Source organism: Rhinoderma darwinii, chromosome 2 (genome assembly GCF_050947455.1).
Source record: "Rhinoderma darwinii isolate aRhiDar2 chromosome 2, aRhiDar2.hap1, whole genome shotgun sequence".
Taxonomy (NCBI): domain Eukaryota; kingdom Metazoa; phylum Chordata; class Amphibia; order Anura; family Rhinodermatidae; genus Rhinoderma; species Rhinoderma darwinii.
The window spans coordinates 96,953,126-96,967,972 of NC_134688.1; the positions used below are offsets into that span (position 1 = coordinate 96,953,126).

Below are 14,847 nucleotides of genomic sequence, written 5' to 3' on the forward strand. Positions count from 1 at the left end.
CAAGGCATTTACAATGCCCAATGCTGGCAATAATGCTCCTGTAAGAGTGACTATGCCCTCATGAAACCCACAATGTCATTTATAAGGGACACAATGCCACTATGACAGTCAAATGCCCTCCATGAAAGCCACAAAGACGCCAGAAAAGCAACAATCATGCGACCACAATGTACTTTACCCATGCAACAATGCCGTCAATGCCCCTTATGCCAGCCCGAAGGCCAAAATGGAAACATCCAAATGTCAATGCTCCTTTGCAAGCCACTATGCCTTTATTAAAGCCACAATGAACTCACTTTCCCCTTTGCTAACCAAGACATGACAGACACAAATCCCTGTGCCAGCCATAATGACACCTGCAAGCCACAATATCCTCATGACACTCGCTATGTCCCATATCCCTGTCATAATATCCTCAATGTTAGCCACAACTTCCTCCCTGCCAGCCACAATGCCAACCAACCACAAAGCCCCCATTACATCCAATACCACGTGACAGCCATAATGCTTCTAACCAATATCCCATATGGCAGCTAAAATGTCCCCATGACAGATACAAAGTCCAGTGTCCCTTATTCCTTTCACAATGCCCCTTATCCAAACAACATTGCTCTCAATGCCGCCTAAGTTAACTGCAATACAAGCATGACAGCCACAATGGCTTCAATAGCCCTATGACAACTACAATGCCCCATGACAGTCATTATGCCAGGAGCCACAATGCCACTATGCAAGCCACAATGTACTTTAGCGCAGCCACAGTGCTGCCAATGCCTCTTATGCCAGCCCCAATGCCCCCATGATCGTAAATTGTCCTCCATGCCAGCCACAGTGCTCTAAATGCCAGCTAAATTGCCCCCATGAAATCAACAATGTCCCTTTTCCCAGTCAAAATGCAGCCATGACATCTGCAAGGTCCACAATGTCCCTTATCCCAGCCACTATGCTCCATGATAATCTAATGCTCTCAATGCCAGCCATATTGTCCTCAATGCTCCCTAAGCCAACATCAATAGAACCAGGACAACTAAAATGCCCCATGACAACCACTATGTCCTCATTGTCCACTTTACCAGACACAATGCTTACCTAAAATCCACAATGCCCCCCATGACAGCCACTATCCCCAAATTACTCATATGCGAGCCACAATGCCCTCAGTGCCAATTACAAATTTATCGATCAACCAGAAAGCTCTCAATTCTATCTATGCCAGCATCAATGCCACCACAAACGCCACATTGCACTCCATATCAGCCACAATGGCCTGAATGCCTTTTTTGCACACCTCAATACTCCCATGACAACTACAATGTCCCTATGTCAACCACAATTCCTCCTATGGCAGCAATGCCCACGTGCCAGCCACAGTGCTCCTCTGGAGCCATTATGCCCACATGTCTGCCACACTGTCCCTGAGCCCAGCCAAAATATCTCCATTACAGCCACAATGTTCTCAATTCCCCTTTTGCCAAAGATAATGCAGAAATGACACAATGCCCTCCATGCCTGTCACAATGCCATTAATAGCCCTATTCCAACTAGATTGCCCCCATTCTACGTACAATGCCACTAATGCAAGACACAATGCCTACAGAACACCCACTATATATCTTATCCAAATAGCCAAATACCAGCCACAATGGCTCCCATTCAAGCAACAATGCACTCATAAGAGCCACTATGTCCCCATGACATCCACAATGTCCCTTATCCCAGCTACAATAGCTCTATTAAAGCCTCAAGTCCCACAATGCCAGCCACATTATCCTTAATGCCCCCTTAGCCATTCGGAATACAAACATGACAACCACAATTCACTTATTGCCTCTTAAGAGAACCATAATGCCCCAAGACAAACAAAATGCTTTCATGACAACTACCACTTTCCCAAACACAATGCCCATTTTAATACCACATCTCCAACTAAGTCACAATGCCATCTAATGACAGCAACAATCCCTTCAATGCTAATTACAATTCCGCGAGGACAGTTACAATGTCCACATGACACCCGCTATATGTCTTATCCAAATAGCCAAATACCAGCCACAATGGCTCCCATTCATGCAACAATGCACTCATGAGAGCCATTATGCCACATGACATCCACAATGTCCCTTATCCCAGCCACAATATCTATATTACAGCCACAAGTCCCTCAATGACAGCCACATTACTCTCCATGCCCTCTTAGCCATTCGGAATACAACCATGGCAACCACAATTCAGTTATTGCCTCTTAATAATGCCCCAAGACAAACAAAATGCTCTCATGACAACTGCCACATTCCCAAACACAATGCCCATTTTAATACCAAATCTCCAACTAAGTCACAATGCCATCTAATGACAGCAACAATCCCTTCAATGCTAATTACAATTCCGCGAGGACAGTTACAATGTCCACATGACACCCGCTATATGTCTTATCCAAATAGCCAAATACCAGCCACAATGGCTCCCATTCATGCAACAATGCACTCATGAGAGCCATTATGCCACATGACATTCACAATGTCCCTTATCCCAGCCACAATATCTCTATTACAGCCACAAGTCCCTCAATGACAGCCACATTACTCTCCATGCCCTCTTAGCCATTCGGAATACAACCATGGCAACCACAATTCACTTATTGCCTCTTAATAATGCCCAAGACAAACAAAATGCTCTCATGACAACTGCCACATTCCCAAACACAATGCCCATTTTAATACCACATCTCCACAATGCCCTCATTGTTCACTTTATCAGTCACAATCCCAACACAAATATCACAATGCCTCCAAAAAAGTCACAATGTCCTCATGACAGCCACACTATCTCTAATTCCCAGTCACAATGTTACCATAAAAGCCACAATGTCCTCTGACAACAACAATCACGGAATGCATCGTATTACAGCAACAATGTCTTCGATGCTAATTACAATTCTGCAAGGACAGACCCTATGCCCTCAATTCTCCTTATGCCAGCCACATTACCCACCATACCAGCCAAAAATTTCCCTAGGGGAAAGTGGAGATGTTGATGAATGTGTATGTTGGAATGTAAATGCAGTGCACCCATGTGTAGAACACAAAGGCATTTACAATGCCCTTAAATATCTATAGCCAATATATGTACTACTAGACATATGTCCTTATATACCAGGAATGTATTACCACACCTCTGAAAGTCCAGAGCTAGAAACTAGCCTGATAACTATCAGTAATTAATAATAATATTAATTACCAGTCATTTGATTCATCTATTGCCGCTGTCTGGAGGATTCCATATCTTGCTTCTCTTCACTTTCAAATAGACACCTAGAAAAAAAATATCAAAAAAGAGGTGTGATAATACATTCCTGGTATATACTATAGATGTATTTGAAACAGTAAAGAGATTTTAGTGTGCCTAGTTTCTAATGAAACCCCCAAATATTTTAAGGGCCAATTAAACCCTTTCTGTGATACATTCTGGGGAGCCAAACTAGAGATCCAACCTCAGTCTTCCTATCCAAGAGTATGCACAAACCACCCCATCTTTACTAGAAGCCATAAGTAGGATATAATCGACTCTGATCACAACCCCAAAATTAGTCACCAATCACATCAAAGATCAGATGTCTAGAAGAAATATCACTCTCCTCCACATCTGTATAAAACAGAAAACCAATGTAAAATCTATTCAGTGGACCATTTACAACTCATATATGACATGGGCCTAAATGTGACCTAGAGAGTACACAGTATAGTTATTATCAGTCATCATGAAGAATATCACACATTCAACAAAACCTCACATGTGCCAGGTTAAGACACAAAGTAATATCACTAGTATTGAAAATAGCTAGATGCTGACTTGCAACTTGTGGCCAAATCACTAGAGAGGCAAAGAAAATTAGACACATCAACTATACTGTGCCACTCATAGTAAAAAAATAAACATCGTCCACACAAACCCTAAATCAAAAAGTCACGACAGTCACAATTTTCCAATGACAGCCAAAATGCACCTATGACAGCTACATTGTCCCACCACATCTAAATGGCTCCAATGACATCCACAAAGTCCTCAGTGCCAGCCACATTTCCCCCACATGACAACCACAAAGTCATCAATGCCCCCTATGCAAATCACCATGCCTTCAATACCTGCTAAGCCAACCAAAATTCCCACATGACAACCATAGTGCCTGCTGTGTCAGCTACAAGACCTTAAAAAAACCCACAATGCTTTTCAGGTCAGCCACAATGCACTCACAACGCCCACAATGTACCTTATTCCAACTACAATGCGCCATGCCAGCCACAAGGTTCTTATAATAGCCACATTATGCCCCATGTCATTTACATGGTCTCCTAAGTCACTAAAACCCCATGACACCCACATTGATCCCATGACACACGCAATCTACGTTATCTCCACAAAAATGCCTTAATGGCAGCAACCACGCTGTCAGTGGCCACTATGCAAGCCACAAAGTCCCTATGCCAGCTACAGTGTATTTTATCCCAGCAGCAATAGTGGTGATACCCCTTATCCAAGCTACAATGACCACCCAAATGTCCTTTATTCAACACACAATGGCCTCAGTATCTATATGCAAACTACAATTAACCACATGACAGCCACAAAGCTCCCATGTAAGGCACAATGCGCCAATGACATTGCCCTCAATGACACCAAGGCATTTACAATGCCCAATGCTGGCAATAATGCTCCTGTAAGAGTGACTATGCCCTCATGAAACCCACAATGTCATTTATAAGGGACACAATGCCACTATGACAGTCAAATGCCCTCCATGACAGCCACAAAGCCGCCAGAAAATCAACAATAATGCGACCACAATGTACTTTATCCATGCAACAATGCCGTCAATGCCCCTTATGCCAGCCCGAAGGCCAAAATGGAAACCACCAAATGTCAATGCTCCTTTGCAAGCCACTATGCCTTTATTAAAGCCACAATTAACTCACTTTCCCCTTTGCTAACCAAGACATGACAGACACAAATCCCTGTGCCAGCCATAATGACACCTGCAAGCCACAATATCCTCATGACACTCGCTATGTCCCATATCCCAGTCATAATATCCTCAATGTTAGCCACAACTTCATCCCTGCCAGCCACAATGCCAACCAACCACAAAGCCCCCATTACATCCAATACCACGTGACAGCCATAATGCTTCTAACCAATATCCCATATGGCAGCTAAAATGTCCCCATGACAGATACAAAGTCCAGTGTCCCTTATTCCTTTCACAATGCCCCTTATGCAAACAACATTGCTCTCAATGCCGCCTAAGTTAACTGCAATACAACCCTGACAGCCACATTGGCTTCAATAGCCCTATGACAACTACAATGCCCCATGACAGTCATTATGCCAGGAGCCACAATGCCACTATGCGAGCCACAATCTACTTTAGCGCAGCCACAGTGCTGCCAATGCCTCTTATGCCAGCCCCAATGCCCCCATGATCGTAAATTTTCCTCCATGCCAGCCACAGTGCTCTAAATGCCAGCTAAATTGCCCCCATGAAATCAACAATGTCCCTTTTCCCAGTCAAAATGCAGCCATGACATCTGCAAGGTCCACAATGTCCCTTATCCCAGCCACTATGCTCCATGATAATCTAATGCTCTCAATGCCAGCCATATTGTCCTCAATGCTCCCTAAGCCAACATCAATAGAACCAGGACAACTAAAATGCCCCATGACAACCACTATGTCCTCATTGTCCACTTTACCAGACACAATGCTTACCTAAAATCCACAATGCCCCCCATGACAGCCACTATCCCCAAATTACTCATATGCGAGCCACAATGCCCTCAGTGCCAATTACAAATTTATCGATCAACCAAAAAGCTCTCAATTCTATCTATGCCAGCATCAATGCCACCACAAACGCCACATTGCACTCCATATCAGCCACAATGGCCTGAATGCCTTTTTTGCACACCTCAATACTCCCATGACAACTACAATGTCCCTATGTCAACCACAATTCCTCCTATGGCAGCAATGCCCACGTGCCAGCCACAGTGCTCCTCTGGAGCCATTATGCCCACATGTCTGCCACACTGTCCCTGAGCCCAGCCACAATATCTCCATTACAGCCACAATGTTCTCAATTCCCCTTTTGCCAAAGATAATGCAGAAATGACACAATGCCCTCCATGCCTGTCACAATGCCATTAATAGCCCTATTCCAACTAGATTGCCCCCATTCTACGTACAATGCCACTAATGCAAGACACAATGCCTACAGAACACCCACTATATATCTTATCCAAATAGCCAAATACCAGCCACAATGGCTCCCATTCAAGCAACAATGCACTCATAAGAGCCACTATGTCCCCATGACATCCACAATGTCCCTTATCCCAGCTACAATAGCTCTATTAAAGCCTCAAGTCCCACAATGCCAGCCACATTATCCTTAATGCCCCCTTAGCCATTCGGAATACAAACATGACAACCATAATTCACTTATTGCCTCTTAAGAGAACCATAATGCCCCAAGACAAACAAAATGCTTTCATGACAACTACCACTTTCCCAAACACAATGCCCATTTTAATACCACATCTCCAACTAAGTCACAATGCCATCTAATGACAGCAACAATCCCTTCAATACTAATTACAATTCCGCGAGGACAGTTACAATGTCCACATGACACCCGCTATATGTCTTATCCAAATAGCCAAATACCAGCCACAATGGCTCCCATTCATGCAACAATGCACTCATGAGAGCCATTATGCCACATGACATCCACAATGTCCCTTATCCCAGCCACAATATCTATATTACAGCCACAAGTCCCTCAATGACAGCCACATTACTCTCCATGCCCTCTTAGCCATTCGGAATACAACCATGGCAACCACAATTCAGTTATTGCCTCTTAATAATGCCCCAAGACAAACAAAATGCTCTCATGACAACTGCCACATTCCCAAACACAATGCCCATTTTAATACCAAATCTCCAACTAAGTCACAATGCCATCTAATGACAGCAACAATCCCTTCAATGCTAATTACAATTTCGCGAGGACAGTTACAATGTCCACATGACACCTGCTATATGTCTTATCCAAATAGCCAAATACCAGCCACAATGGCTCCCATTCATGCAACAATGCACTCATGAGAGCCATTATGCCACATGACATCCACAATGTCCCTTATCCCAGCCACAATATCTCTATTACAGCCACAAGTCCCTCAATGACAGCTACATTACTCTCCATGCCCTCTTAGCCATTCGGAATACAACCATGGCAACCACAATTCAGTTATTGCCTCTTAATAATGCCCCAAGACAAACAAAATGCTCTCATGACAACTGCCACATTCCCAAATACAATGCCCATTTTAATACCAAATCTCCAACTAATTCACAATGCCATCTAATGACAGCAACAATCCCTTCAATGCTAATTACAATTCCGCGAGGACAGTTACAATGTCCACATGACACCCGCTATATGTCTTATCCAAATAGCCAAATACCAGCCACAATGGCTCCCATTCATGCAACAATGCACTCATGAAAACCATTATGCCACATGACATCCACAATGTCCCTTATCCCAGCCACAATATCTCTATTACAGCCACAAGTCCCTCAATGACAGCCACATAACTCTCCATGCCCTCTTAGCCATTCGGAATACAACCATGGCAACCACAATTCACTTATTGCCTCTTAATAATGCCCAAGACAAACAAAATGCTCTCATGACAACTGCCACATTCCCAAACACAATGCCCATTTTAATACCACATCTCCAACTAAGTCACAATGCCCTCATTGTTCACTTTATCAGTCACAATCCCAACACAAATATCACAATGCCTCCAAAAAAGTCACAATGTCCTCATGACAGCCACACTATCTCTAATTCCCAGTCACGATGTTACCATAAAAGCCACAATGTCCTCTGACAACAACAATCACGGAATGCATCGTATTACAGCAACAATGTCTTCGATGCTAATTACAATTCTGCAAGGACAGACCCTATGCCCTCAATTCTCCTTATGCCAGCCACATTACCCTCCATACCAGCCAAAAATTTCCCTAGGGGAAAGTGGAGATGTTGATGAATGTGTATGTTGGAATGTAAATGCAGTGCACCCATGTGTAGAACACAAAGGCATTTACAATGCCCTTAAATATCTATAGCCAATATATGTACTACTAGACATATGTCCTTATATACCAGGAAGGTATTACCACACCTCTGAAAGTCCAGAGCTAGAAACTAGCCTGATAACTATCAGTAATTAATAATAATATTAATTACCAGTCATTTTATTCATCTATTGCCGCTGTCTGGAGGATTCCATATCTTGCTTCTCTTCACTTTCAAATAAACACCTAGAAAAAAAAATCAAGAAAGAGGTGTGATAATACATTCCTGGTATATACTATGGATGTATTGGAAACAGTAAAGAGATTTTAGTGTGCCTAGTTTCTAATGAAACCCCCAAATATTTTAAGGGCCAATTAAACCCTTTCTGTGATACATTCTGGGGAGCCAAACTAGAGATCCAACCTCAGTCTTCCTATCCAAGAGTATGCACAAACCATCCCATCTTGACTAGAAGCCATAAGTAGGATATAATCGACTCTGATCATAACCCCAAAATTAGTCACCAATCACATCAAAGATCAGATGTCTAGAAGAAATATCACTTTTCTTCACATCTGTATAAAACAGAAAACCATTCTAAAATCTATTCAGTGGACCATTTACAACTCATATATGACATGGGCCTAAATGTGACCTAGAGAGTACACAGTATAGTTATTATCAGTCATCATGAAGAATATCACACATTCAACAAAACCTCACATGTGCCAGGTTAAGACACAAAGTAATATCACTAGTATTGAAAATAGCTAGATGCTGACTTGCAACTTGTGGCCAAATCACTAGAGAGGCAAAGAAAATTAGACACATCAACTATACTGTGCCACTCATAGTAAAAAAATAAACATCGTCCACACAAACCCTAAATCAAAAAGTCACGACAGTCACAATTTTCCAATGACAGCCAAAATGCACCTATGACAGCTACATTGTCCCACCACATCTAAATGGCTCCAATGACATCCACAAAGTCCTCAGTGCCAGCCACATTTCCCCCACATGACAACCACAAAGTCATCAATGCCCCCTATGCAAATCACCATGCCTTCAATACCTGCTAAGCCAACCAAAATTCCCACATGACAACCGTAGTGCCTGCCGTTCCAGCTACAAGACCTTAAAAAAAGCCACAATGCTTTTCAGGTCAGCCACAATGCACTCACAACGCCCGCATTGTACCTTATTCCAACTACAATGCGCCATGCCAGCCACAAGGTTCTTATAATAGCCACATTATGCCCCATGTCATTTACATGGTTTCCTAAGTCACTAAAACCCCATGACACCCACATTGATCCCATGGCACACGCAATCTACGTTATCTCCACAAAAATGCCTTAATGGCAGCAACCACGCTGTCAGTGGCCACTATGCCAGGCACAAAGTCCCCATGCCAGCTACAGTGTACTTTATCCCAGCAGCAATAGCGGTAATACCCCTTATCCAAGCTACAATGACCACCCAAATGTCCTTTATTCAACACACAATGGCCTCAGTATCTATATGCAAACTACAATTAACCACATGACAGCCACAAAGCTCCCATGTAAGGCACAATGCGCCAATGACATTGCCCTCAATGACATTGACCTCAATGACACCAAGGCATTTACAATGCCCAATGCTGGCAATAATGCTCCTGTAAGAGTGACTATGCCCTCATGAAACCCACAATGTCATTTATAACGGACACAATGCCACTATGACAGTCAAATGCCCTCCATGACAGCCACAAAGCCGCCAGAAAATCAACAATAATGCGACCACAATGTACTTTATCCATGCAACAATGCCGTCAATGCTCCTTATGCCAGCCCGAAGGCCAAAATATAAACCACCAAATGTCAATGCTCCTTTGCAAGCCACTATGCCTTTATTAAAGCCACAATGAACTCACTTTCCCCTTTGCTAACCAAGACATGACAGACACAAATCCCTGTGCCAGCCATAATGACACCTGCAAGCCACAATATCCTCATGACACTCGCTATGTCCCATATCCCAGTCATAATATCCTCAATGTTAGCCACAACTTCCTCCCGGCCAGCCACAATGCCAACCAACCACAAAGCCCCCATTACATCCAATACCACGTGACAGCCATAATGCTTCTAACCAATATCCCATATGGCAGCTAAAATGTCCCCATGACAGATACAAAGTCCAGTGTCCCTTATTCCTTTCACAATGCCCCTTATCCAAACAACATTGCTCTCAATGCCGCCTAAGTTAACTGCAATACAACCATGACAGCCACAATGGCTTCAATAGCCCTATGACAACTACAATGCCCCATGACAGTCATTATGCCAGGAGCCACAATGCCACTATGCGAGCCACAATCTACTTTAGCGCAGCCACAGTGCTGCCAATGCCTCTTATGCCAGCCCCAATGCCCCCATGATCGTAAATTTTCCTCCATGCCAGCCACAGTGCTCTAAATGCCAGCTAAATTGCCCCCATGAAATCAACAATGTCCCTTTTCCCAGTCAAAATGCAGCCATGACATCTGCAAGGTCCACAATGTCCCTTATCCCAGCCACTATGCTCCATGATAATCTAATGCTCTCAATGCCAGCCATATTGTCCTCAATGCTCCCTAAGCCAACATCAATAGAACCAGGACAACTAAAATGCCCCATGACAACCACTATGTCCTCATTGTCCACTTTACCAGACACAATGCTTACCTAAAATCCACAATGCCCCCCATGACAGCCACTATCCCCAAATTACTCATATGCGAGCCACAATGCCCTCAGTGCCAATTACAAATTTATCGATCAACCAGAAAGCTCTCAATTCTATCTATGCCAGCATCAATGCCACAACAAACGCCACATTGCACTCCATATCAGCCACAATAGCCTGAATGCCTTTTTTGCACACCTCAATACTCCCATGACAACTACAATGTCCCTATGTCAACCACAATTCCTCCTATGGCAGCAATGCCCACGTGCCAGCCACAGTGCTCCTCTGGAGCCATTATGCCCACATGTCTGCCACACTGTCCCTGAGCCCAGCCACAATATCTCCATTACAGCCACAATGTTCTCAATTCCCCTTTTGCCAAAGATAATGCAGAAATGACACAATGCCCTCCATGCCTGTCACAATGCCATTAATAGCCCTATTCCAACTAGATTGCCCCCATTCTACGTACAATGCCACTAATGCAAGACACAATGCCTACAGAACACCCACTATATATCTTATCCAAATAGCCAAATACCAGCCACAATGGCTCCCATTCAAGCAACAATGCACTCATAAGAGCCACTATGTCCCCATGACATCCACAATGTCCCTTATCCCAGCTACAATAGCTCTATTACAGCCACAAGTCCCACAATGCCAGCCACATTATCCTTAATGCCCCCTTAGCCATTCGGAATACAACCATGACAACCACAATTCACTTATTGCCTCTTAAGAGAACCATAATGCCCCAAGACAAACAAAATGCTTTCATGACAACTACCACTTTCCCAAACACAATGCCCATTTTAATACCACATCTCCAACTAAGTCACAATGCCATCTAATGACAGCAACAATCCCTTCAATGCTAACTACAACTCCGCGAGGACAGTTACAATGTCCACATGACACCCGCTATATGTCTTATCCAAATAGCCAAATACCAGTCACAATGGCTCCCATTCAGGCAACAATGCACTCATGAGAGCCATTATGCCACATGACATCCACAATGTCCCTTATCCCAGCCACAATATCTCTATTATAGCCACAAGTCCCTCAATGACAGCCACATTACTCTCCATGCCCTCTTAGCCATTCGGAATACAACCATGGCAACCACAATTCACTTATTGCCTCTTAATAATGCCCCAAGACAAACAAAATGCTCTCATGACAACTGCCACATTCCCAAAGACAATGCCCATTTTAATACCACATCTCCAACTAAGTCACAATGCCCTCATTGTTCACTTTATCAGTCACAATCCCAACACAAATATCACAATGCCTCCAAAAAAGTCACAATGTCCTCATGACAGCCACACTATCTCTAATTCCCAGTCACGATGTTACCATAAAAGCCACAATGTCCTCTGACAACAACAATCACGGAATGCATCGTATTACAGCAACAATGTCTTCTATGCTAATTACAATTCTGCAAGGACAGACCCTATGCCCTCAATTCTCCTTATGCCAGCCACATTACCCTCCATACCAGCCAAATATTTCCCTAGGGGAAAGTGGAGATGTTGATGAATGTGTATGTTGGAATGTAAATGCAGTGCACCCATGTGTAGAACACAAAGGCATTTACAATGCCCTTAAATATCTATAGCCAATATATGTACTACTAGACATATGTCCTTATATACCAGGAAGGTATTACCACACCTCTGAAAGTCCAGAGCTAGAAACTAGCCTGATAACTATCAGTAATTAATAATAATATTAATTACCAGTCATTTTATTCATCTATTGCCGCTGTCTGGAGGATTCCATATCTTGCTTCTCTTCACTTTCAAATAAACACCTAGAAAAAAAATCAAGAAAGAGGTGTGATAATACATTCCTGGTATATACTATGGATGTATTGGAAACAGTAAAGAGATTTTAGTGTGCCTAGTTTCTAATGAAACCCCCAAATATTTTAAGGGCCAATTAAACCCTTTCTGTGATACATTCTGAGGAGCCAAACTAGAGATCCAACCTCAGTCTTCCTATCCAAGAGTATGCACAAACCATCCCACCTTGACAAGAAGCCATAAGTAGGATATAATCGACTCTGATCACAACCCCAAAATTAGTCACCAATCACATCAAAGATCAGATGTCTAGAAGAAATATCACTCTCCTCCACATCTGTATAAAACAGAAAACCATTCTACAATCTATTCAGTGGACCATTTACAACTCATATATGACATGGGCCTAAATGTGACCTAGAGAGTACACAGTATAGTTATTATCAGTCATTATGAAGAATATCACACATTCAATAAAACCTCACATGCGCCAAGTTAAGACACAAATTAATATCACTAGTAGTAAAAATAGCTAGATGCTGACTTGCAACTTGTGGTCAAATCACTAGAAAGGCAAAGAAAATTAGACACATCAACTATACTGTGCCACTCATAGTAAAAAAATAAACATCGTCCACACAAACCCTAAATCAAAAAGTCACGACAGTCACAATTTTCCAATGACAGCCAAAATGCACCTATGACAGCTACATTGTCCCACCACATCTAAATGGCTCCAATGACATCCACAAAGTGCTCAGTGCCAGCAACATTTCCCCCACATGACAACCACAAAGTCATCAATGCCCCCTATGCAAATCACCATGCCTTCAATACCTGCTAAGCCAACCAAAATTCCCACATGACAACCGTAGTGCCTGCCGTACCAGCTACAAGACCTTAAAAAAAGCCACAATGCTTTTCAGGTCAGCCACAATGCACTCACAACGCCCGCAATGTACCTTATTCCAACTACAATGCGCCATGCCAGCCACAAGGTTCTTATAATAGCCACATTATGCCCCATGTCATTTATATGGTCTCCTAAGACTAAAACCCCATGACACCCACATTGATCCCATGGCACACGCAATCTACGTTATCTCCACAAAAATGCCTTAATGGCAGCAACCACGCTGTCAGTGGCCACTATGCCAGGCACAAAGTCCCCATGCCAGCTACAGTGTACTTTATCCCAGCAGCAATAGCGGTAATACCCCTTATCCAAGCTACAATGACCACCCAAATGTCCTTTATTCAACACACAATGGCCTCAGTATCTATATGCAAACTACAATTAACCACATGACAGCCACAAAGCTCCCATGTAAGGCACAATGCGCTAATGACATTGCCCTCAATGACATTGCCCTCAATGACACCAAGGCATTTACAATGCCCAATGCTGGCAATAATGCTCCTGTAAGAGTGACTATGCCCTCATGAAACCCACAATGTCATTTATAACGGACACAATGCCACTATGACAGTCAAATGCCCTCCATGACAGCCAAAAAAGCCGCCAGAAAATCAACAATAATGCGACCACAATGTACTTTATCCATGCAAAAATGCAGTCAATGCCCCTTATGCCAGCCCGAAGGCCAAAATATAAACCACCAAATGTCAATGCTCCTTTGCAAGCCACTATGCCTTTATTAAAGCCACAATGAACTCACTTTCCCCTTTGCTAACCAAGACATGACAGACACAAATCCCTGTGCCAGCCATAATGACACCTGCAAGCCACAATATCCTCATGACACTCGCTATGTCCCATATCCCAGTCATAATATCCTCAATGTTAGCCACAACTTCCTCCCTGCCAGCCACAATGCCAACCAACCACAAAGCCCCTGTTACATCCAATACCACGTGACAGCCATAATGCCTCTAACCAATATCCCATATGGCAGCTAAAATGTCCCCATGACAGATACAAACTCCAGTGTCCCTTATTCCTTTCATAATGCCCCTTATCCAAACAACATTGCTCTCAATGCCGCCTAAGTTAACTGCAATACAACCATGACAGCCACAATGGCTTCAATAGCCCTATGACAACTACAATGCCCCATGACAGTCATTATGCCAGGAGCCACAATGCCACTATGCGAGCCACAATCTACTTTAGCGCAGCCACAGTGCTGCCAATGCCTCTTA

General features: G+C 43.2%; 1 long non-coding RNA gene across 2 annotated transcripts in view; it reads right to left on the reverse strand.

The window, feature by feature from the left end:
• Positions 1 to 12,848, reverse strand: part of LOC142740730 (uncharacterized) — a 38,801-nt gene extending 25,953 nt beyond the window's left edge. For both annotated transcript variants that reach the window (XR_012880865.1, XR_012880864.1), the window contains exons 1-3: positions 12,619 to 12,848; positions 8,324 to 8,397; positions 3,238 to 3,311 (exon numbers count right to left, since the gene is read on the reverse strand). This is a non-coding gene — a long non-coding RNA (uncharacterized LOC142740730). The remainder of the gene's footprint in view (positions 1 to 3,237; positions 3,312 to 8,323; positions 8,398 to 12,618) is intronic.
• Positions 12,849 to 14,847: the final 1,999 nt, after the last annotated feature.